The sequence below is a fragment of the Thermobia domestica genome, chromosome 17 (genome assembly GCF_964235325.1).
Source record: "Thermobia domestica chromosome 17, izTheDome1.hap1.1, whole genome shotgun sequence".
Lineage (NCBI taxonomy): Eukaryota > Metazoa > Arthropoda > Insecta > Zygentoma > Lepismatidae > Thermobia > Thermobia domestica.
Genome location: NC_137470.1, coordinates 45,840,874 through 45,867,045, shown reverse-complemented (window position 1 = coordinate 45,867,045; position 26,172 = coordinate 45,840,874). Strand labels below are relative to the sequence as shown.

Here is a 26,172-nt window from a genome sequence, read left to right as displayed (position 1 = left end):
TAACAATAAGAAATGATATAAAAAGCAATGAGTTGACCAGTACGGAATTATATACCAACTTTTGGGCCACCTTGTATTAAAAAACAAATTGCTTGAATATAGACGTATTTGTCTAGTTATGAAAGATTTGTTGCTCACAAACTGTCGCCACTGAACACACGACTGTTTGTGAAAATGGTTTATATGCTTCATCTTGATATACAACACAGTGACGTCATCACTACCGTCAAAACAACGCATACTACATGTGTCGTTTTTTGTAGAATTGTAGAAGTCAGTGTATGCAACTACACACTAAAATATCTCAAATTTCGATTATTATTTTTTTTCTAAATACGACACTTTTGTGACGCTGCCGACGATTGTCTGTGAGTGATGGATAAAAAAATTACTGATTCCTGGGCAGAAGATGGTGTAAGTGAAAGTGCATACAGAACTTAATAGTACGGTAATTGAACATGAGGATACATACCTGAATTCCATGATTATAGGTGATGGTACTTGGCTTCGCCCTTAATATCCGGACAGCAAACAGGCCAGCTCAGTATGAAAACCATCTGGCTCTCCAACGCAAAAGAATTCGGAGATTGTTCGGTCAGCAGCAAACATGATGGTCATTTCCTTCTTCAAGTGCCGTGGAATGGTAAAATGAAACCTTTACGTCAAATGAAACCTTTAATGAAACCTCAAGTTAATTTCGATAATAAATGATGATCACAGATGCATCCCAAATTGAGATGATTGTTTTGCAATTCTATGATTTTTATGATTACGTTACAATACTGATATAAAAACCTGCAGATATACTGTATATGAGTGTAACGATGTTTGTACATGAGCTTCTTATAGATCGCTGCTGAACTGATTTTGATGATTTTTGCACATGTGTGAGTCATGCTTAGGCTTTTATTATCTTGATTTAATTAAAGAACATATCCTCATTGGTAGGGGCACCCGAAGAATATTTTCTAGGGAGGGGCTCATCTTTATGATTGTTATATTAAGTCTAGTATTTCTTTTATTTAATATACCTGGTTTGCTATATTTTCGTGAGCCAGAGGGGGGCCCGAGCCCCAAGTTACCCTCCACTTCGGGCGTCCATGCTCATTGGGAAGTCGGGGATAATACATAAAAAATTGAGTATCTCACGATTTTAGCAACTTAGGAATATGAAAATTTAAGTATAAAATGTTCACTTACAATAAGAGTATTCGTGCCTCATTGTTTTTAATCAAGGAAGCAAAGACCCATACATGTATATAAAAATGAATATATATATATATATATATATATATATATATATATATATATATATATATATATATATATGTATATCCCACAGAAACTCTTCAACGCATTAATTTATCTCTTACGAACTTGATACGGATATGAAATATACAAGCTTAATAAAAGGTACAAACCACTACACTAAATTTTATCACTCCAGCTTCTGAAACTACTTCGTGCTGTGCTGCAGTTATTAATGAAATATTTTCTTGTGAAATACAAACAAAATTGTAAAGCATTTTCCAAAAACTTCACCAAAACAAACTCATCATTTAATGTAAACTACCCCCTGTAGTTTTATATATATACATATACATATATATATATATATATATATATATATATATATATATATATATATATATATATATATATATATATATATATATATATATATATATATATATATATATATAAGAAATGCCGTATGCCATATCTTAGGTTATTAATAATTTATTTTTAAAATAGCTAGCTGAAATACACATTTCTCGCATAAGGGCTGTATTTGGAAGTCAACAGCTATGAAAGTATCACCACTGATCTCAGCGACTGCGAAAACTATTGATTTGACACTAATATCGGTATTTGGATTATTTTTATATGTCTCGTTAACCTCCCCCAGGTGAACCCCCGCCTGCATACGATGGTAGTCGAAAAAATTAAATGAAATCTTTGAGTTTTACGTCCCACGGTTATGCCGGCTAGGCTAAAGGAGACGGTGATGATGAGTAATGAGTGAAATGGTGGAATGAAGAAAGTGGGAGGAAACGGGAGAACCCCTAGGAAACCCACGCACACGGTGTTTGTCCACCACAAAGTTCATTTGGCGGGAGCAGTGTTTGAACCCGAGACCCCATGCACCAGAGGTGAACTCTCTACCACTGAGCCACCGCGGCCTCTCAATGGTAGTTGAGTTTGAGAGTCATCGCTAATGGAAGTGTCACCATTGATCTCAGCAATGGGAAAGTATGAATTTGACACTAATATCGGTAATTTCGGATTACTTTTATGTGTCTCGCAGCCCCTTGAGACCGCCTGGATCGAATTTAAAAAAAAAAAACACTTTGTTTTGCTGTGGAGCCTGGACCAAGGTGCCCGTCACAAAAATTTGGTAACTCTCGGTCCACTTGTCTGATTCCCAGGTTGGTCCCGGTAAATGCCCCCTGAGACCCCCTGGTTCGAATTTTGAAAAAAAAAAGTCGTTTCGTATTGGTCTGGGGCCTTGACTCAGGTACTCGTGACCAAAAATTGGTAACTCTAGGTCCACTTGTCTGGTCCCCAGGCCGCAAACAGACAGATATACATACAGACACACAAAAATATCCTTATTTTATTTATATTAGATAAGAAATTTGCGCTAGTTGTATTTTACAAACTTGTCAGAAAAAAGCACCCCAAGAGTCAACATGTAAATGCATTCAAATCTCAAATTTGATTTTTTTTTCAGTCATCACACTTTTTTCTCACCTTTCGTAGCACGAAATAAAACATGCTCCAGGAGTAAGACACCCCTTGAAATCATAGGGATTAGAAAAGGTTCATGCGTAAGAAACAGTCGAAAAATACTGATATTGTAAAATCCATAGTTTTCTGGATCACTGAGGTAAATAGTTACCCTAGCAATGCTACTTCTGTCCTATCAGCCTTAGGTTAGAGAAGAAGTAAAAAAAAATGAAATGTCCAAAATGACCGAGATGACAGCCGAATCAATCTTGCAGGAAAAACGGCCCATTTAATATTACCTTTAGAAGATAGTACCTACCTCAATCTGAATTGTTGCCATGTCACTTTGGTTAAAGAGTGCATTTTAAGGGGTTGTTAGGCGGTTGGAAATTTTCGCAAGATGGAATAAGTCAGTTTTCTTTATTATTACACTTTCATTGAAAAAATCTTTTTGTTTTATGTCGCACGATTATGCGGGCTAGGCTAAAGGAGATGGTGATGATGAGAAATGAATGAAATGGTGGAATGAAGAAAGTGGAAGGAAACGGAAGAATCCCGAGGAAGCCCATGCATACTATGTTTGTCCACTACAAACTTCACTTTGCGCGATCTTGGATCGAACCAGGGATAGTGATGGACAGTGGGAATATTCCCGGTGGGAAGGAATATAAAAATGGGAATATTCTCGTTTTTTTCCCTGGCATATAAATTCCCGGGAAGGAATTGTTTTCCATTTCTTTATCTAAACTTTAAAATTATAAGAACCATATGACTAATTATTTTATTTTCATTTATTATGATTTACTTCTAGGTTTTAAATAAGTTGGATGTTTAAAAAATTTAAAATTTGTTGTCTGTAGTTTGTATAACTTATAATATGATTTTTTTTATAGTTCCATTTCCATTTGCACTAAAAAAAAATAGTAAAGTATTAATTTACAAACTATCAAAAAGGAACCAGTTTGTAAAGTAATGGAGAAATTCTGTAGAAATGGAGATGAAGTACTATTACTGCACCCCGAATCACGGTTAGTAAGAGACAGAGGTCTGTTTTCTCTCTCTGACTTGAATTTCTAAAGAGGTGCACGGACTTCTCTTACATGTGAATTAACGCATGAAATTTCGAGAAGTAGGTGGGAATAAAGATCTATGTGACAATGCTACCTGCAAAATTATAAAGATAAATCAGTATCGTGCAAATATTATGAACATAAGTATGTATGCACAATATTGATAAAATGGTGCCACAGGTGTCTTCTGGCAGTTACCTAACCTAATTTGTTTATAAGATTTAAACACTTAATATGTTTATAATATCGGTAGTAGAATCAAGTTTAGAAAATCCACTTTCATATCAATTTAAACTGTTTAGCGGTGTAAAAGTATGTGGACTTACTATACCATTTTTCCACATGTTTACGTGCATAGAACATTTCGTAAGTAAATATACATTTATGCGTATTCTCTAAATATAATAAAATATTAATAAAATAACATAATACTATTCAGAATATACATTTTAGAGAATCCTCTGTAACAACAGTAATAATATACTGCGATAAAAAACGAATTTAACTTTAAAATCATAATATAGTAATAGAGTTCAATTTTCTTTGTAATTGTAGATAAATTGCCGGAAAATTCCCATTTTTTGGAATCTTCTCGGGAATATTCCCCCAAAAAATATATTCCCTGGAATTTACCCATCAGTAACCAGGGTCCCCATGCACCAGAGGTAAACTCTCTACCACTGGGTCACCGCGGACCCTTATGTGTATTTTAAGAGGGGAGAAGGGTTCAAATAGTTTCTAGAAGCCTTTTATTTCCTACAAGGTAGGAAAGGATTCAGAACCTTATGAATTGGATAATTCTTTGACTGTTACCTTATTGTAACCGAATGTGACCACTTGCTGTTGTAGTGTTGACGTTTTTATACAGCATAAACGGCAATTACTATTTTTATATAGATTCAACATTCCAAGAATAAATGTATATCGTAAAGTTCCGCTAAGCAGGTAGAACAATCAAATACGGGAATCGTTTTCTTCCACTACCAATTTTATTACAAAATTTCCTGTTGTAAACAGTATTATACAATATCAGTATAAAAGTATAGACGTATCTAATAACCAGGAAAAGTAGGTGTCTCAAGGTCCAGGCAGCTTAGAGAAGGATCCCTACAGAGTTCCACGCAAAGTAAGTGGGGTGGATTTAGGATTCTCAATACTCCACTTAAGTAGTGAGAGGTTAGAAAGCAATAAAGCTTCACTAAAGTTGGGGAACTGAGATTTCGAATCCCACAATGCTCTTGGCACGTAGAGTGGAATGGATAGTATTCCTTAGAGCTCCAAGTAAGCTAAAAGGCTTGTGTTAGGTACACTCATGTCCAAAATGATTGTCGCATATCTATAACTGTCTTGTTGTGGAAATATAATTTGATAATGGTTTCGCAAGGTACTTTTAATATTGTTACTAAATCGGGAAATGTATATTTGTGGTAAATTTCATAGAAAAAGAATTATAAATGAGAATATTAGAATGAATAAAACAAAATGTTTCTAAGTGGATAAGGAATTATATATTTTTTTGTTTCATTATTCTTATTGTTCTTATTTACTGCTCTTTTGACATGAAATTTACCACATACAAGTATTTGCCCATTATACGCATGCGAACATTATAAGAAATACCTGACGAAATCGTTATCAAATTATATTCCTACATCAACATGTTTCTAGACATTTTGGACATGATTGTACCTCTCAAAGCTCCAGGCAAGCTGGGAGAGTGGAGTTGACCAGCCATAGACTGATGCCAGATATGAAGGCCCTCCTTGTTTTATAGCTGCTGCAATGTAGCGGTGGCGCTAATGGTTCTTCTTCGTCACATGACTAGTGATGTCGCTGCTGTTCCTGTTGTCTGTGACTGTAGTAGTTTGTAGTAGGACGCACGTGGTGGTGGTTATAAATACAAGCATGTGTTGATTGTTTGTAAACGGAACCATGTGCCGAATATTACAATATTTATCTTCCTATTCATACCGAAATTGTAGTAATCCACGTTTTATAGTTCGAACAATGATAGTCATAGTGAGAAAACGGTAATAAATAGCAAGAATTAGTCCATTCATATGCATTCAGTGGTTCAAGAATACTTATTAACATTGCATATACGTATAATCAGAAGTAAGCAGAAAGTCAAGATGTATACATATATAACATATTACAACTTATGAACCAGCATAATAACCGGGATACATTTAAAACTGAATCTGAACTACAAGGAATATCAGATTTTGAGGCTAACGCAGCGAGACAACTTAAGGCTTGAGGGTCCTCCTGAAGACAGCGTGGAGTAGGGTCCCTTCCCTACTTCCCACTTTACGATTTGGGGGCCCTGATGGCTTGAGGCCCCCGCAATGCGGAGTCTGAGGGGCCCTTATTTACGCTCCTGCCCGCTAACCCATTTGGGGATTCAAAACATGCAGGACCATATAAATAATACAGCTATTAGACAGTAAAAGTTATAGGAAGCCTGTGCTATAAAGTGTGAATAAAACTCGGAAAAGCTAAAAGGCAATACAGTATGTCCGGATGAAAATATACCAACAAGCATTTTAGCAATGATCCAAAAAAATGGATCAAAATATTGCGATCTTTATCAATAATCAGTTTTTGGATCAGGGGCCACACAATTTTTGAAGCGCCCCTAAATCGAGTTTTCGTATTTCTTACGGAATAAGCACATGATTCTGAGTTAATTGATAGTTTGGGTTTGGCTACACTATGTGTAGTTCTCCATATATGACGCGTACAAGAAAACCTTTGATTGAATGAAATATATATGATTATTAAGATTAGGTGGCCACAAAATTTTTGAATATCCCCTAGATCGAGTTTTCGTATTGTTTTTTTTACGACATAAGCACATCATACTGACTTAGTTGAAAGTTTGGGTTTGGCTAAGCGTATGCAGTTCTCCATATATGGGCGTACAATAAAATGTTTGATTGAATGAAATAAATTGAATTTTTTAGATTGGGGAACACATAATTTTTGAACGTACCCTAAATCGAGTTTTCGTTTTTTTTTATTATTTTTTACGTAATAACTCGTCATACAGAGCTAAGTGATAGTATTGGTTTGGCTACACTATATGTAGTTCTCTAGATATAAGGCCTTCAAGAGAATTTTTGCGTGAGATATATTGGATCTTTTGATCCAAAAGGAAATGTTGAATAACTTGAGTACTAATAGTGAAAGCATCTTTTTTTTTTTTTTTTTTTTTTTTGCAAGACTAAAAACTACAATTTTATGCCCAGCAGACAATTGAGCGCAACAAGATTTTGCGCATGTGCATTACTTGTGAACAAAACCGTGTCCTTCGCTGTTCATCAGAATGTAAAGTTCCGTTTTTGGTTCGCAAAATTCAAATGCTCTGTAACCGTACAGAGAAGATTTAGAAAGCAACACGAACATCAAACACGAAACCATCACTGCGTTGTTAGATGGCACAAACAATTGATGGATACTGACTAGGTAATGAAAAGATAATGTAGTGAAAGGAATGTAATGAAAAGAAAATATGAATAGAGAAATGGAGACGATTCGGGAGGCCTTTCAGCAAAGTCCACGCAAATCGATAAGGCGTGAGATGCGAATCCCGCGTTCTATTGTACATGATAACGTGCATAAAAGATTACGTGCCAAAAACTTAAGTTTAATTACGAGCATTGGATATATTAATTTGTTGTTGAAATGCCATCGTATATTGATGAGGACAATGATTTCCTAAAAAGGGTAGCTTTTTCTGACGAAGCCACCTTCCATATATCAGGTAAGGCGCATAGGCATAACTGCACTATATGGCGTTGAGAGAAAAATCCACATAAATTTGTGGAACATGAACGCAAGAGGTCAAAATTAAACGTGTGATGTAAGTAGACTGGAAATTCTGCCATAGGCCTATTGTGCTTTGAAGAGGCTATAACTACAGGGACAATATACGTGGCAATGTTGGAACATTATGCTGCTCGTCGCACACAACAGTGATACATGTTTCAACAAGAATTTTGCAATGATCCAAAAAATGAATCAAAAGATTGCGATCTTGGCCAATAATCAGTTTTTGGATCAGGGGCCAGACAATTTTTGAACGGTCCCCAAATCGAACTTTCGTATTATTTACGGAATAAGCACATCATAGTGAGTTAGTTGTTAGTTTGGGTTTGGCTACACTATATGTAGTTCTCCATAAATGGCGCGCACAAGAAAATGTTTGATTGAATGAAATATTTGGGACTTTTTACATTAGGGATCACAAAATTTTTGAACGGACCCTAAATAGAGTTTTCGTATTTTTTTACGGAATAAGCACATCATGCTGAGTTAATTGATAGTTTGGATTTAGCTACACTGTACGTAGATCTCCATATATGGCGCGTAAAAAGAAAATGTTTGATTTAATGAAAATTAATTATATTGATTTTTTTTTAGATTAGGGCCTACACAATTTTTGAACAGCCCCTAAATTGACTTTTCGTATTTTTTTAAAGAATAAGCACGTCATACTGAGTTAAGTGATTGGTTTGGTTTGGCTACACTATATGTAGTTCTCTAGATATAAGGCCTACAAGAAAATTTTTCCTGAAATATATTGGATCTGTTGACACAAAAAGACGGCCCTCCTCAACATTATCGCTGTTGCATGAGAAAATTTATAAATAACCATTTCCAAAATAATTGGATGGAAGGGGAGGCCCCTTTCAATGGCCTCGAGATCACCCGACTTGACACCTTGGATCTTTTTTTTCTGCGAGGGCACGTGAAGATTTTTGTATAATATTCCCACGTTCAAGTTTTGGATAATTTAAGACAAATAATTGTCAATACTTGTTGATTCGTGACACCTCAAATGTTATGCAACTCCTGAAGCGAGGTTGAGTACAGCCTTGATGTATGACGACCAACAAAAGGAGCACACTCATAGGTATACTAAGGGCCGTTAACTGATTTTTTGTATGTACTGGATATAAAATTATATTCCTTCCTCTTTCCGAAAAACAAAATCGGACGATTCTATTACTATCGGCTCTGGAGTTACTCAAAGTTCCTATTAGTATTTTTTCCCCCAGTGATGGTTAGCTTTTACATATTTGAAATGAAACATTGTAGAGGTAATTTACTAACATTTTCTAAACTAATGAGCTAGGCTTTTAGGCAAAATATAGGGCAGAGAAAGGGAGAGATACATATACTGTATATCTTTTAACTGGGTAACTTGAATCCACATTACATTTTTGACAGCTTATTTTTAAATTTTATATTATTTTTTTTCTATAGAAACAAATGAAATTTTAAGGGACTATGCCCTCTGACAAGACTGTAGCAATGAGCCTGATCTCTAAGTAAGCCAGTAGGAGCAAGGTGGCTCAGTAATAGAGCGCTTATTATCTCTAGTGCCTGGTGTCCTTTGTTAGATCTTTTCCCAAGTAAGTTTGTGGTGGGCAACATTATGTCCGTAGATTTTCTAGGAGTATTCCCATTTCCTCACAAACTTTCACTCCACCATTTCTTCCATCAACATTCACTTTCCTTAAGCAACCTACTCCCTTATTCAAACAGGCAAAATTGTGGAACGTTAAACTAAAAAAAAAATAATAATTTCATTTGATTTCGTAAGTGAGCGTGATTCATCACTCGTAAAGTATTTGCACTTCTTCCTCCCCTTATGATGCGCAGGAGCGAGTAATTTCAGTTTAAATAGCATGGCCAGAGTCACTATTAATATTATGGATGGGAGAGTGATACCAAATGTTTTCTATTATTTCTCCCACCCCAGCCAATACAGATAAGACTGAACTTGGATTTCAACGGTATCCATAGTAGTGCTAAATAACGTAAGCAACACCAAAAACCATGGATTGGAATCAAATATCGGTCGTAGTTGATTTTCTTCAAATGTCACCCATCTCTCCTCTTAATCTTACTGAAAATGCAATAGTATTTAAGTTAGGCCAGGGCACACTTATGTACCAAAAGTCTTGAAAAGTAGCTAGATGTTTATGAACAAACTTCTTCTTATATATATATATATATATATATATATATATATATATATATATATATTGCTTCGGGGACGGCTTTCCTAACTTTATTCCTTAGAATGGAGAAAATCTCTAAGATATTACATTAACTTTAAAATAGTAAATAAAATTTCGGCTGGGTTTAAGCCTGGAAGCCTCCCTTAAATACGCAACTGTATATATATATATATATATATATATATATATATATATATATATATATATATATATATATATATATATATATATATATATGTGGGAGGGTGTATGTGTGTGCGTGTATTCAGATATGACAGTGACTGCACGAAACACATAACATGTATATGAGCAATCACAGCGCCACATAGTTTATCTTGAATTAAATTTGAATAAGTATCATTGTTTAGATATGAGAAAAGAAATACTATCACTATCCAGGATACTTTCTGGAAGTTTCTACATAACCTAAACAGGAAATTATTGAATCTTGTTTCTTTATCTGTCATCACGTGATATTCTTTCAATATCATTCCCATACGGTGAGCTCATAAGTAGAGTTATTTTCCTTGTGATATTATTGAAGGGTAGTTGATTGTTTTATACATTCCAAATGTACTTGTGAAAGGAAATCCTTATTTTATTGTTCTGCTTTATCTATCTGGTTGCAGAAAGAAATTTCAACACAATGCGTACTTAGTTACATCATTACATAATTTCTCGTTACTACTGAGAACAAATAATCAATACTTTCCGATATGTAATTTTGAAAGTATTACTGGAGAAACAAATTGTATTGGCCTTCCTTTCAAGAGCTGCGGCTAGAAAATGTTCAATGTATCCTCGTCGCCAGAAGTGCCTTTACATCGCAGTGACGGGTATGTGACCGCGCAGTACTCCAAGGAAGGGATGGTTGTATAAGAAGTTTTTATTAATTTTGAAGAGTTTTTATTTTGACTAGGGAATTAACATAGGTATAGGGAGTAAAGACACAGATTTGAAGCATCAGTGCACGAAAAGATTCGTATTCTCAGTTTTCCTAATGATTGTTTTATATGTTAAGTTAAACATCACGATATGTATCACTGATATCGCAGATCGTATTATTTTGTAAAATCGTGTTTGTAACCTATTGTCAAAAACATTCATTTCCAGACATGATGTAGAGAGAAGAGAAAGAGAAACGACATCTGTAATATATGTATATGTGATTCACTAAGTAACTGTAGAAATTAATTAAAGGACACATAAGAGAGCGAAAAGGAGCTCTAGAAGTGAACTTTTTAGAAAGGTCCTAGATAGGTGAAAATATAGTTAAAAATTGCAAAAGGTATCATGTAAATTACCTCTCTTTTCTTATATTCTAGTATACTTTTTCTTTCACATTCAGACATCTCTATTCAGAATTACGAGATAAAGGCGAAGAGAGAAACATTTCCATTTCAAGAATTATATCAGGAAAAAAATCTTTTGACTTAGACTAGATTCGAACTCGCAACCGTTAAATCCATGGCTCAGCGCTCTACCGATTTTTTTATTTTATTAACAGTTCTATCACATGTACATTGGACAGTTATAAAAGCAATACAAAAGCGAGTTGATTAAAAAAAAACTGGTTATAAATCTGAAAAGTTTACAGGATTGTTATGGAGCTAAGACAACAAAATAATTTGCAAAGTGTTGTTTATACTGCACATTCATTTGCTGCAAATGGTACCTTAAATAAGACAAATACACATCGACATGATATGGTCGATGTGTGGTGAGCACATAAAGAAGCGTATATGCAGCGAGCCAGACTACACTGTTATTTTTTGCTTTAGGAAAATAGTTAAAATCTGGATATATCAGAACATCTGTAGCAGTAATATGAGATGGTGAAGAATGACAAATCTTACTTATGAGTGTACTAAATTTGGTCCATATATGTTGAATCTCTGTACAATATTGTAAGCGATGCTCAAGAGTATCTATATTATGACAGTAGTCACACAGATTACAAGACACTATACCGAGCTGATATAGTCTGTCTCGCGTTTCGTATTTATTATTAACGATAAAATACCAAAGAGATCGTTGCTGGGTAGTTAAAAAGGGAGCATTAATATTTTGCCAAATATAATTCCAATGAAGTTGTGGTTCTTTCAATTGAATGTGGGGCGTGACGATATGTTGCGTTCTGAGATAATGTCGGTAGAGTGCTTTGACCGACATTAACTCAATTTGTGCTCGTTCAATTAATGCATAAGCGATATCTAAGACGGGTTCACACAAGTGTGGGAATTTAATTCCCCAAGGAAAAATATGAATCGGAGCTTCAAGGTCAATGCAACCTAAACATGCGGAGAGAACAGATGACGACACACTGACCCTATCGTTCGTAAACAATTCAATGCTTCTTTTCAGCAGTAGTGATTTTGCCTGGAGGGCTATGTTTACATAAGCTACGCCACCCTGAGCTGGTAAAAGCTCAAGCTGATCACGTGCAATTCTCAACAGCTTGTGTTTCCACAGAAAGAACAAAGCGTGACTGTTGAGGAAGTTGTATGTTTTTGTGGGAAGAGGGAAAATCTGACAGAAATACCACAAAAGACTCAATGCTTTTTGTTTGAGAAATGAATTCCTACTGATCATGTTCATATTGCGAGGCTTATGCTGTATTAAAAGACCACGTATTTTGTTTGCAATTATGTCAGAATTGTAGTGAATGGTTTGTTTGGTGTTATTGAACCATTCAATACCTAGGATTTTAACTGAGTCAGCGATCGTATAGTGCGAACTGTATGTAGTCCGGTATTCGGGGTGTATACATAGTAGTTTTGTTTTGTCTTTATTTAAAATCGCTCCAGAAATTTGTTGATACCTGTGTAAAAGGCTCTGAATATCTTCTAAGGTAGAAATACTGTTAACATAGAGATGAACGTCATCAAGATAACTTGCGACAGAAATGGAAGCTTGATAAACTTGTATGCCAGTGAGTCTGGTTTGTGCCGCGTATATGAGAGGTGCAACCGAGAAACTGAATAAAAGGCTCGACATGCTATCACCTTGAAGAATACCATTACAGAAAGGAATGACACAACTGAGACTACCATTGAGTTTTAATTTAGTTGTCCTGTTATGATATACTCCTTGGAGCATGGACAAAAAGGCGCCATTGAAACCAAATTTTTGTAGAACTTTAAAAAGATACTCGTGTGATACCCTATCAAAAGCTTTCGAGAAATCGGTAGATAAAATAGCAACGGGCGTAGGAGAGGCAGTCTCATGATAGGCTATAAAATCTCTTATGTTAGCTAAGGCTTCATGAATTAAAGCTTGTTGCCCATGTCCATATTGACAGGAACTTAATAACTTTCCCACATATTGTTTCATACGAAGCGCGAGACATCGTGTTAAAATTTTTAAGTCCGCACTTAAAAGGCTGATAGGACGATAATTGTCTATGAAGTTAGAGTTAGGCAGTTTAGGGATTAATACAGTAATACCCGTGGATAGAGATTCCCCTAAGGTACAGGTATTTCGATATTCATTGAAGAGGTCCGTAAGAAACGGGGCAAGAATATCAATGAAAGTAATATAAAAATCTAATGGTAAAGAGTCAATACCAGTAGATTTACCACGTTTCCCTAGTTGAATTGATCTCTTGACTTCATCAAGTGTGAAGGGACTGTTGAGATACTCTTGAGCATTTACATCTAGGTTTAGAGGAATAAAGTCCAAAAGAGATTCATCTTCATTATGTACATTAGGTTTTGTATACAATTGTTTATAATACTGAACAAATTGGGGAAGTACCTGCGAACCTTCATAAATTTGGCAATCCTTGCCCTTAATAGAAGAAATTAACTTTTGTTTGCCTCTGAGTCGTTTTTTTGTGAATTTGCACGATGTTAGCTTGTTCCGTGTCATCGGCCTGGACAAGTTTGCTTCTAACAAAAAAACCGCGCATGCGTTGTTTATGCAACGACAATAAATGCGCTTTGATTTCTTGAATTTGAGGCCTGACCGGACGGCCTCGTAATTGTTCTTGCATGTATTTTTTGAGAAGACTAGAATAATAGTTGTATTGAGTATTGTATGCCTGGGTCTGTTGAACACAATATTGTTTACTTATGGATCGAAATCTAGGTTTAATTCTCTTGTCCCAAAAACACATAAGTTTGCCCTGATAGCGTGATATTAACGGAAACAAGATCCGCCATTCCTCTCGAATTAAATGCTGATACTCAGGGTCCATAAGTATAGAGGTGTTAAAATACCAAAGGGGACTACTTCTCAAAAATTTGGATACTGGTAGGGTTAGTCTCATAATTAGAGCATAGTGATCACTGAAACAAACAGGTTCGAGCTTAATATTGCGCACTTGTGCAACAAGTGAGCGGCTTATGTAAAAACGGTCCAAGCGACTAGATGATTGTGAAGTATGAAATGAGTGACCCGGTTCAGCGGGTCGAAAATGACGCCACACATCCACTAAATCATACGTATTTACTATGCGCTGGAGTTCGGGAGAAAAGTTAAAGTTCGGAGTCTGGCCAATGGGTTGTAAAACGGAATTAAAATCTCCACCTAATATACAAGGGTAAGTACCATTAAATAGAGCCTGAGCAAGGTCAGTGTTGAAGAAATATTGGCGCTCTCTCTTGTTATGAGAACCAGAGGGGACATAAATATTACATAATTTAATGCGTTCAAGCATACCAAGGGAGATTCGTTCATTTGGGTAATCATTAATTGTCTTAAAAGCTAGATCACTACGATAGATAATTGCTGTACCTAGCCCATTCTCTGTAAAACGAGAATAGCATGTATGATTGGAAAGAGAACCATATTCCGGAAGGGCCACTTCTTGAGCGAACAACACATCAATATCTGCTTTGTAAATAAAATCTCTTAACGCTTCTTGTTTAACAGGAGAAGTAAATCCATTTAGGTTAATGGTGGCAAAACTAAAACTATACATAAACAAAAGGAAAGTGAAACGAAGTAGTAAACACTGCATAAAGGGCTGAAAATGATACCACAATAATACAAAGAAGATAATTATAAATCTTCCCCAACAGGGGTACCAGCTTTCAACTTTTTCAAGGTGGCCCGTGTTCGTGCACCTGAAACAGGTGTAACATCTGAAAAACGACCTCTTTAGAAGTTTTTGAAACTCCAGTAACAGTTGCCTTTAATTTGGAAGGTTTACGTTTTTCATATACAGGAGCACTAAGATCGGATTCACTGGCGGAATCACTTGTGAGTGATTGCACATTCCGGTCACGGGTGGTATTCGAGTCGGCTACCAATGGCACAAGAGGCTGATTATCGTGGTCCAAGGCAGCACTAGAATCCATTTGTAAATCCTTCACTGACTGTTGGTCACCTACCTGAGCTAGTTGTCCTTCCTTGAGAATTTCTTGGGCCTTACATTCAGGAGTAGACTGAGGTACTGCAGTAGATTCCAGAGGGGCAATAACTTCCGGGTCAGTAGTACGATCTTCTTCCATTTGGAGGTCGGGGCGAATGACGGGATCGTGGGATGTTTCAGGTGCTGGAACGTCATGACTTGAAGAAATACCAGGGTGAGCAGAAGTGAGCAGAGGAAATTCCGTATAGTTATCAGTATGCAGAGACACCTTTTCATGTGGGAGATTATAAGGGGTACGAAGCGGTGGCAGTGGAGAACTGCGAACTGGCGGGTGAACTTTGAAGGGCGGACCTTTTTTTCGGGGGCATTCTTGAACAAAATGGTCCTGTGAATTGCACAACGCGCAAGTTTGGATTTGACCGGAATAACTACAGAAGAGGCGCAAACCACACACTGTAATAAATGAAGGAATATTTTGTTTAACCTTCATTTTAATTAATTTACGTCCAGTACGGGTGACATAGACATGATCCGCAGAATACTGTTCGTCTAGGATTGACTGTATTTCACCATACTGAGAAAACACTCGTGTTAACTGTTGATTACTAAGTTCCATGGGGCACAAAGACACCTTAACGACGGTAATACTGTTGTCAGCGAGATCAAGAGGAAGTAAATATTCCTTGTCACTATCGGTGAATTTGACTTCACCATGAGTAGAAGATAGAATTCGTTCACACAGAACCTTGTTGACTAACTTAATATACAGTTGTTTCTTGATATAGTCCAGTTCAATGCTGTGTATTTGATCTATGGTTAATTTAAACGTGTTTCGGATCCATTCATGGACAAAAATTGTAGAAGGCTTTTGACTTACTTGACCAAAATTTATACGTAAGGTATTTTCACGTAAACAACTCATGTCGAAATTTCGTCGTAGAACGACCACAAAATCACTCGAAGAAATAGAAGACTAGAAGACACTAATAAATTCAATATCCCACTAAGATAATCGCACAGTACACAAACTTAAATCGACTCGTCGTGTGTTTCAAAACTAACAGCGAGCGAGAGACGATGTGAATAGCACGAAGTCTCACGAACGTATGATTGAGCTAACAACTACTGTCGGAAAAGCCAGATTTCTACAACTACCGGTTGCTGAATGGTGTGTATTAACCAAGTTTGCCGAGATAATTGCTTCATATAATAATAATAATAATAATAATAATAATAATAATAATAATAATAATAATAATAATAATAATAATAATAATAATTATAATAATAATAATAATAAAGCAGAAGAAGAACAGAATCTAAAAAGTCACATATGTTAAAAGTTTGACGTGCAGAGTAAGTCCTATTATGAGATTTTATTAATTATATATAATAAATGTAAGCGTGGTTTATTCGTGTGTGCTACTCAAACTGCGCAAGTCACTACCTAGTCCCATAAGGGTTGTACGCGTATGGTACAGTAGCCTTGCGTCCTCCAACCGTGAAGAATGTTTCTGTTTGAACCTATGCGTGTCCTAAGAGGAAGGAGGAGATTGAAAGAAAGAAAAGTGGTTTAGAAATTATGCAAACGTAGAATATGTCACGAGGTGAGGTGATATAGAATTCAGCGTGTCTTTCAGCTACTACTCTATACAAGACGTGCATCTACGACTTAACGTGGAACCCGAACCACACGACTCCTGACGGGAATCGAAACCCGTATCACCTCTAGTTCTATCATGGGAGACACAGGAACATGTAAAAATAATCGAAAATTTCTTCTATTTTTCTGATAAAGAAAACAAAGTTGATACCAGATGAATTTAAATGTAAAATTTGAGTCCAAAATACCCACTTATAAACAACTGCTGAATTTTAGAAAATAAAGACATGTAAATTGAAGTTATGTGATTAACTTGGAGCTTCAAACACCAACACCCAGAAACCGCCGTGTAAAGTCTAACTGATGCAAATTTTTTTATTGCATAACTTGCTTTCGGCTAGGCGGGGAGTCCGCCCCCAGACGCTTGCATTTGCTCTTTCTCCGACCTCTCACTTCTCATATCCCTAAGACCTCTGATCTTAAGTGGTTTCGAGATATGGCTATCTTATTGTAACAATTTCAACTCCCAACTTTGTCTTCCTGCTGTTTTTCTTCTAACCGTAATATATATATATATATATATATATATATATATATATATATATATATATATATATATATATAACGCTGAAATACATCTTTAATCAAGATGTTTCTACTCTTAAGGGATTTTGGAATATGGCCATTCTATTTTACTAATTACAATTTAAACTTTTTTTTAAGGAAAAATGAAAAAACGCAGAAACATGTCTTTAATTGTTTTACTTGCAAAACCTAAACACCAATTTTCATTCCCGGCGGGAGCTCATGTATTTCGAATTCCACGTTAATCAGTAGGTTAACGTTTCATATAGCTCCGCTACTGAATGGGACGTTAAACTCAAAATCAACTCAACCAATTTTCATGTCAATAACCTTAACGATTTTCGAGTTATGACCATCCAATTATAACAATTGTAACTTTACCCTATTTTCTTCCTTTCTAGGGCAAATATCATAAAAACGCTTACATACATATCTAATTATTTTAAATGAGAAATCCATATACCAAATTTCATGTCGTTAACACTCAAAGATTCCAAGGTATGGGCATTTTAAGATAATTGCCACTCCTCTTTCTCCCTTTTCCCTTCAAATTTCCAAATATTCTTCTTTTAGTGGGACCTTACATTACAAATCATATGCCCTTTCTAAACTTCAAGTTTCTAGCTTAAGCGGTTTGGCCTAGCGTTGATCAATCAGCCAGCCAGAACTTGTTATTTTACATAGAAAGATACATAATAAGCAAATTAATGACAAAAATATTACTACAAAAGCAATATAGCAAAGAACTCATATACTGTGTTAAAATATGTAGATATTCATTCATTTGGTAAAATTCATAAAACTAAGGGTACAAGCTTAGCGTACGCGCGTTTGGCGTGGGAGACCCAGGTTCGATTCCCGGTGGGAGCTCATGTGATTCGGATTCCACGTTAACCAGTAGGTCTACATATCATATAGCCTCGCTGCTGAACGGGATGTTAAACTCAAAACCAGCTCAGCTCTGCTAAGGGCATAAGCAGCGTGGACCTACGGTTTTTTGGGTCCAACCACAGATGACAAAATTACACCCCTACTGCTTTACAATTGCTGTAAACCTCCCTGCTTTGGGAATGAACGGAACTTGACATTCGCTTCACCAACTTTTCTATTTCGTGTGTTCATTTTAAAGCCGTACACAGCGCATGAGGGCATTGCTAAAGTTTTCAAAGTCAATGTAAGAAATACAGATGAGTTCTATTTACACAATGTGTACAGTAGAAAATATTCAATAATATTCCACATAGAAAATATCATACACAACAGTGTGTAAGAAATTCATCAAATGTTTAAAAATCAAAGAAAACGTACTTCAACACAAATGCAATTAAAACCTGACTCTGAGAGCGCAATAATGTTATCTTGTTCGAAGGGTCAGTGATTTTGTGTCGAACAGGCCGAGCGTGGGCTTACCCTGTCTTATGTTTTGCAACATTGCTCTTGGTCAAGTGGTTTATTGCTTGTGCCTTTAGGTATTTGCCCTAAAGCTATAGAGCGAGTTGTGTGCGTTCTTCCTTCCCTGCCCCTGGCTGGCGAAAATATTTGCTTTTCATGCATTGGGATAAGGGGCAAGACACCTTGCGACCTTGGACGGGAGTAACATATAAAATGATCGAAAACGACAACCGATGTTTCCTCGTCGCCATAAGTGCCTTTACATCGCAGTGACGGGTATGTGACCGCGCAGTACTCCAAGGAAGGGATGGTTGTATAAGAATTTGTGATTAATTTTGAAGAGTTTTTATTTTGACTAGGGAATTAACATAGGTGAAGGGAGTAAAGACACAGATTTGAAGCATCAATTCACTGTTATTGAAGCATCAGTGCACGAAAAGATTCGTATTCTCAGTTTTCCTAATGATTGTTTTATATGTTAAGTTAAACACCACAATATGTATCACTGATATCGCAGATCGTATTATTTTTTTAAAATCGTGTTTGTAACCTATTGTCAAACACATTCATCTCCAGACATGATGTAGAGAGAAGAGAAAGAGATACGACATCTGTAATATATGTATATGTGATTCAGTAAGTAACTGTAGAAATTAGTTAAAGGACACATAAGAGAGCGAAAAGGAGCTCTAGAAGTCTGAACTTTTTAGAAAGGTCCTAGATAGGTGAAAATATAGTTAAAAATTGCAAAAGGTACCATGTAAATTACATCTCTTTTCTTATATTCTAGTATACTTTTTCTTTCACATCCAAACATCTGTATTCAGAATTACAAGATAAAGGTGAAGAGAGAAACGTTTCCATCTCAAGAAATGTATCAGAAAAAAAATCTTTTGACTTAGACTAAATTCGAACTCGCAACCCTTGAATCAAAGAGTGTTCGCTCTACCGATTGAGCTAACAATTGCTATTGAAAAAGTCAGATTTCTAGAACTACCGCTTGTTGAATGGTGTGTATTAACGAAATTGGCCGAGGTAATTGCTTCATATAGCTATTGCAATAATAATAATAATAATAATAATAATAATAATAATAATAATAATAATAATAATAATAATAATAATAATAATAATAATAATAATAAAGAAGAAGAAGAAGAAGAACAGAATTTAAAAAGTCGCATTGTTAAAAGTTTGGTGTGCGAAGTTAGTCATAATATGAGATTTTATTTATTACGGTATCTAATAAATGTAAGCGTGGTTTATTCGTGCGTGCTATTCAAAGTTGTACGCGTATGGTACAGTAGCCTTGTGTCCCACAACCATGAAGAAAGTTTCGATTTGAACCTATGCGTGTCCTAAGAGGAAGGAGGAGATTCAAAGAAAGAAAAGTGGTTTCTAGGTGAGGTGATATAGAGTTCAGCGTGTCTTTCAGCTGTGAATCTATACAAGGTGTGCATCTACGACTTAACGTGGAACCCGAACCACACGACTCCTGCCGGGAATCGAAACCCGTATCATCTCTAGCTCAATCATGAGAGACACACAAGGGCGCCCATATTGTGGTTTTCAAAGGGGGCAAGTATAAGCGACATTTCAAAAATAGTTGCAAATTTTGGGGTAAATATTCAAACAATTTTATTTGGTTTTCGATCTTGCAAAGTATAATTTCCTCTAGATTGGGGAAGCGCCCCCTCTTACCCCCTTAATGGGCGCCCCTGGAGACACAGGGACATGCAAAAATAATCGAAAATAAACGATATTAATGTTAAATCCATAGCTTTTGAGTACATGAATTATGAAACCTTCTATATCGTTCACATCAAAGTTTAGCATTATCGGCATGGAGGTTTAATGAAAAGGGTGAAAATTTAATAATTCTTAATTGAAAGATAGGAATGTCTATCCTATAGTTTTCGGGGTTGCTGAAATTAATAATTACACTCCCGATACCATTAAAGCGCAAAGCTTTACTCTTTCGTTAGCAGGAAGGTTATTCATTTACTTAACTCAGGAGACCTTAAAGTTAAGGATATGAAACTCGATGCATATATTTCTAATTCAAAATTATTATATACGTATTGTAGCTTAGACTTCTAAGGAAGGGAAGGGTCAATTTATGCAATGATTTCCTTCACATTCGAATAAAATACTGTTCCATTATATTGCGAAAACTCATTTCGAGTAGTGTCATTGTTAATAGTTTTCCGTATTTGTAAAGACCCCTACTCATTTATAACAGAATCTCACTTTTCCTGTGACGAGAGTAACACCTAAGCAAGCACTCAGTAAAGTAAATGCCATTAAAATCTATATTCATAGGAAAGTGGTGCAAATGCAGTTGAGCTCTTTGGCAATCGTTAGCATGTAAAGCGAAAAAAGCCACTACATTGATATTGGAAAAGTAGCTAATGAATTCCTCCCCGAAAAAGATCACTCGCACATTTATTTTACAGATGGTGGTTTATAGCTATACGTAAGTTAGTTGAAATTGCTCCATAGTTGTGGGGGCGAGACACTGAAGCCATCCGTAATAAGAGGGGAAGTGGCATTTAAAAGTACTCAATATGAACAATATTAATATCGAAATCGTTATGGTATTAGTTATCGTGGTCTCAGATGAATAGTGACGCTGTCGATGTTGCTTAAGTTCAAGTTAAGCCTTGGTTGGCACGGAGGTCAGAGTGGGAGGTTGACAGGCTAAATAAATAAATAAGTAAATTAAATAAAATCGAAAACATCTTTTATTTGTGTCGAATATATATTTTTCGGGATCTCTGACATAAACGGTAATATTCCAGGTGTGGTATATGATCAAGGTTGGCCCCATTCGCATGCGGTTTCAGAGGAGAAAACCGGTGAAGATTTCAGAACAGTTCCTTTGGCTTAAGTTTCAATACACTGAGAGTGAGGAGTGGTAATACACAAATACTGGTGTCACATCCGGACCTATCAGAGGTATGATTTCTGGGGAACTGTCGTTGCTCCAGGGAGGCATTACCCCATGATCAGTCCCTAAAATTCTTACTGCTTTACAGGAGCGTAGGCAGGAATTTATTTCAGTGATCGAAAGCATTTTTAGGGTTAAATTGTTCAGATGATAATGTATACGTATAATTCGTTTGAAATCCGTCTGTACTTTTTTCTGAGTCAAAACTTTCTCTCTCTCTCTATATATATATATATATATATATATATATATATATATATATATAAACAGTAACAGGATCGGTTGTAGACATTTTGTAAGTGTAAATAAACAATATTTAATCGCCCCCGCCTAAATGATAATAAAAGAATAGAATGGACAAAAATTTTTCAGATAATTGTTACAATTACAAATTTTTCAATATATAATAATTCAGTCTTCCTGTAAGTATTAAAGGAAAATGGCGAAATTTAACCTAATTAACTGTGGATGAATCATGACCAAAGTTCCAATTTTAATAATTTATATATTTTTTTTTATTAAATAAGCACAGGAAACAACTAAAATGTATACCTAAGATGTATTTTGACAAATATAGTTCAAACATAAAAGTCGAAATAGAATAAAACTCATGAGTTTCAAGTCTAAGATTATCACAAGTTTGATTTTGACAAAGAGATATCCTCTTACACTTCATTAAAAGCATATTTAAATAGTGTTTTCTAGTGATACAAATATGGTAATTAGCTTAATTTCTCGTTTTCTTTGTTACTGAAAAGTTCATGTTATAAAGACACTTTTCTCGTTTTCAATTTGGCAAAATCTCTTATTATTGCATCAATATAAATTTCATTCAGAATGTAATTTTCAATGGCCATCAAAGCTAGTCCATTTAATCATTCTTGAGATACACTTGATTTCAAATAATTCTTTATTAACTTTAGTTAAACTAGTTCAATACACAACAAATGACAAAAGTGTCTGTCTTAATTGATATTTAATTTGTCCTCGATCCAGTGGCAGAACTTTAAAATCAGGTTCTTTCGCAAAAATTCTTTTCAGGGCCCCTTAGTCCTATAGAACAATTCAATTCTTTCATGTTTTTTCCAACATAGACGTACGAAATCAGGCAGAAACACAATGTAAACACAAGCAAAGATGCACCCAAGATTTATCTTTGGGGTCCGAAGATTTTTCGGAATAGCCTATAAATGGAAATAATTTTGTGTATCTGCCCCTGACATTGTGCTAATTGGGGGATCCAGACTCTCAGACTACCTGTGTAGTGTTTCGTCCACACATATTTTTAGGGGGACATTTTCCCCCGGGAGGAGATCAAAATAATACGTCTGTAATATAATAATAAATAAAAGAATAGCAGCAGTGGCCCTCTGAATACTAAGTGTACCCCCCCGGAAGATTTTTTTTCTGAAAGGAACACTGCACCTATTAGGGATGCCCACGAGACAAGATGTGTAGCTGTCTCGTCTCGAAAATGTGCTATAAAAGTGATGTCTTGACTCGGAAAATGTATATTTCTCTAATGGAAGAACCGTGTCTCGACTCGAATTTTGTCTGGAAAATCCTGTCTCGACTCGTCTCGTGCGCATCCCTAGCACCTATGTCGGCGCATCCCTGAACACAAGTAACTAATAATCAAAACTCTACTTTGCATTAGAATTATTACTAATTTAAAATATCGCTCCGTCTAAATTTAATACCAGAGAATGGATTAATAATTACTGTTATACTGTTATAATTTAAAAAAGCATTGTATACGCTGCTATGATTGGAAGTGAGGGTACTGAAAAAAAACTACTTGTCATCCAAATGACCTTTCATCGCTTTCAATTATATCCTTTCAAGTTATATACTTATATGCCGCGTGAAAACTAATTGTATTCAAATATATTTTGAAATACATGAAATTTAATTCCGACCTGTAACCGAAATGACCGCATCGTTCCATTTTAATTCAACAATTAAATTACTGCAATCAGGTAAAATAACCTTACAGTTTCAAAAGAATGTCGACCTGCAAATGCTTCGTTAACAGTGACTAGTATTGACAAGTCCCCACCTCAACATTTGTATGATTTTGTCCAGAACGCGAAGAAAACCTTGCAGAGCCTTCGGTTGCATCTTATCTTCTTTCATGTTTTGTAGCTTTCTTTTCCGATAAAATGGTCAATTGGTTTTATATCGTTGCTCATTATTATTACATGAAAAACAAAGTACTATTAAAAAGTGAAAGCGCACATCATTATAAATTTTAAAAAATAAAACAAAAACGAAATGACTTAGGATAGAAATGAAAATCTTGACGAATGACAAATGAACCAATAGATATTTAAAAAGTGAGCATTAAGCAGTGGACAGCGATTTGAGCCATTAGGAACTTAAATTAAAATTTCCCTCAGAAATGATTTTTAAAAAATCCATTTGTACCGCCCGTCTTTTCTTAGTATTCGCTCCACTCCCTGGGCGAATGGATAAGAAAAGCCTACTTGCTTGCATGGGGGCCCGAAAATTTTTAGGGGGGTCATCTCCGTGAACCGGGAGACTCTCAATTACGAAGCGTCAACACCAACCAGTAACCTACGTTCGCTCAGTAAATGTCATCACACTACTTTTCTGTAATTATTTTTCAAAAATGTTTATTATTTTCATGAAGCAAAGAGTGCATCTTCTACTTGGGTAGAGAACCATATCTACTATACTTCTAACAGTCAACTAATAGTTGATGTTCATTATTTCTATCGATTTTCTACGTGTACTAAGTTATTTCAATTTTTTATGTTTTCCCTTCCGGTTAAGACAATGATTAGAAATGAGGGCTCCTCATCTTATACAAATCTTGATCATTGTAACATTTTTTTTAGTCAAAATTCTGAATTATTGAAAATATTTAAATTAGTTAGAATGAAGAGGATAGTACTAAGAAACATGGTTAGAAAAAAAGAAACATTGTTGTTTAACGAATTGATAAAATCAAGCTTTTTCAAAACATAAAAAAATACTGTATGGTATGGGATGATCATGGAAAAAGTAAAAATAGCCATCGAGGACACACTAACCAACTACTGTACGCAGATAAGTCAAGGTTCGTTAACTTGGTAGACGTACGTATATGAAGAAACCACTAACAGAAAATAGCTGATAGCTTTACGCCTAAATATTATAGCGACCTCGAAACTATGAAGTCTACATTAACATCGGTTGTCGTTTTCGATCATTTTACTTCCATTGCCCCAAGGTATGCAAGGTGTCTTACCCCTTATCCCAATGCATGAAAAGCAAATAATATTTTCGCAAACAGCCAGGGACAGGGAGGAACAGAACGCACACAGCTCGCTGTATAGCTTTAGGGCAAATACCTAAAGGCATAAGCAATAGGCCACTTGACCAAGAGCAATGTTGCTAAACGTAATACAAGGTAAGCCCACGCGCAGCCTGTCTCTTCGCGTGACATTACCTTCGACACAAAATCACTGACCCTTCGAAAAAGATAACATTGTTGCGCTCTCAGAGTCAGGTTTTAATTGCATTTGTGTTAAAGAAATGAAATGAAATCTTTAAGTTTTACGTCCCACGGTTATGCCGGTTAGGCTAAAGGAGACGGTGATGATGAGTAATGAATGAAATGAAGAAAGTGGGAGGAAATAGGAGAACCCCGAGGAAACCCTCCCATACGGTTTTCGTCCGCCACAAAGTTCAATTAGTGGGGGCTGGGATCGAACCCGAGGCTCCAAGCACTAGAGGTGAAAGCTCTGCCACTAAGCCACCGCGGCCCTAAAGGAAAAGAAAAGGAAAGCGCACCCAAGACAATACCTCTAGAGTTGTGGAGAAACTTGTCCAAATAGACTTTTCTTTTTATTTACATTTAAAAAGAAATAAAATATATTTCCATGATGGAATAAAAATCCACTAATATAACTAAATTAGAAATAGCAAAGACAGCTGAAAGTAAGGATAAAGCAGTAATTTCACATCAGGTTCCAAAGAGAATAGACAGCAGCAAGCGAGTAAGCAAACAACAGTGTTACTCCTCCTGTGGTCCTGTCCGGAGCATGTGTCAAAGGTGACGTCATTGCATGAGTATGACGGAAAAAGTTCAGTGATGAACTTACCAAGGCAGTAACTACTGTATTTACGTCACGGAGTCCGACACTCTATAAAGTGCCTTTTATCTATACAGGATTATGCGCGATCAACATTATAACTATTATATTTTTCATTCTCTGTTCCAAGAAAATATCGCAAAATTACATAAACGGTCTGGTAGTTTTAGTTAGAACGATCCGTCAAGTGGAGGTGGGGTAACTTCTCAAACATTTAAATATACGACGTCTTATATACTGTAGGTGCAGTACGCAACCAGTTACTAGAGAACAAACCCCGAAGTAGGACTGGTATCAAAACGAGACAATACGAGACTATTTACAGTATTACCTAGTCTCCTTTCAACCGACAAATAGCGGTCTCAGTCTTGTCTCGATAATTTCGAAATAAAT

At 35.8% G+C, this 26,172-nt stretch overlaps 1 long non-coding RNA gene across 2 annotated transcripts in view; it reads right to left on the bottom strand.

The window, feature by feature from the left end:
• Positions 1-26,172, bottom strand: part of LOC145674532 (uncharacterized) — a 240,926-nt gene that overhangs the window by 169,238 nt on the left and 45,516 nt on the right. For both annotated transcript variants that reach the window (XR_014128969.1, XR_014128968.1), the window contains exon 2: positions 473-673. This is a non-coding gene — a long non-coding RNA (uncharacterized LOC145674532). The remainder of the gene's footprint in view (positions 1-472; positions 674-26,172) is intronic.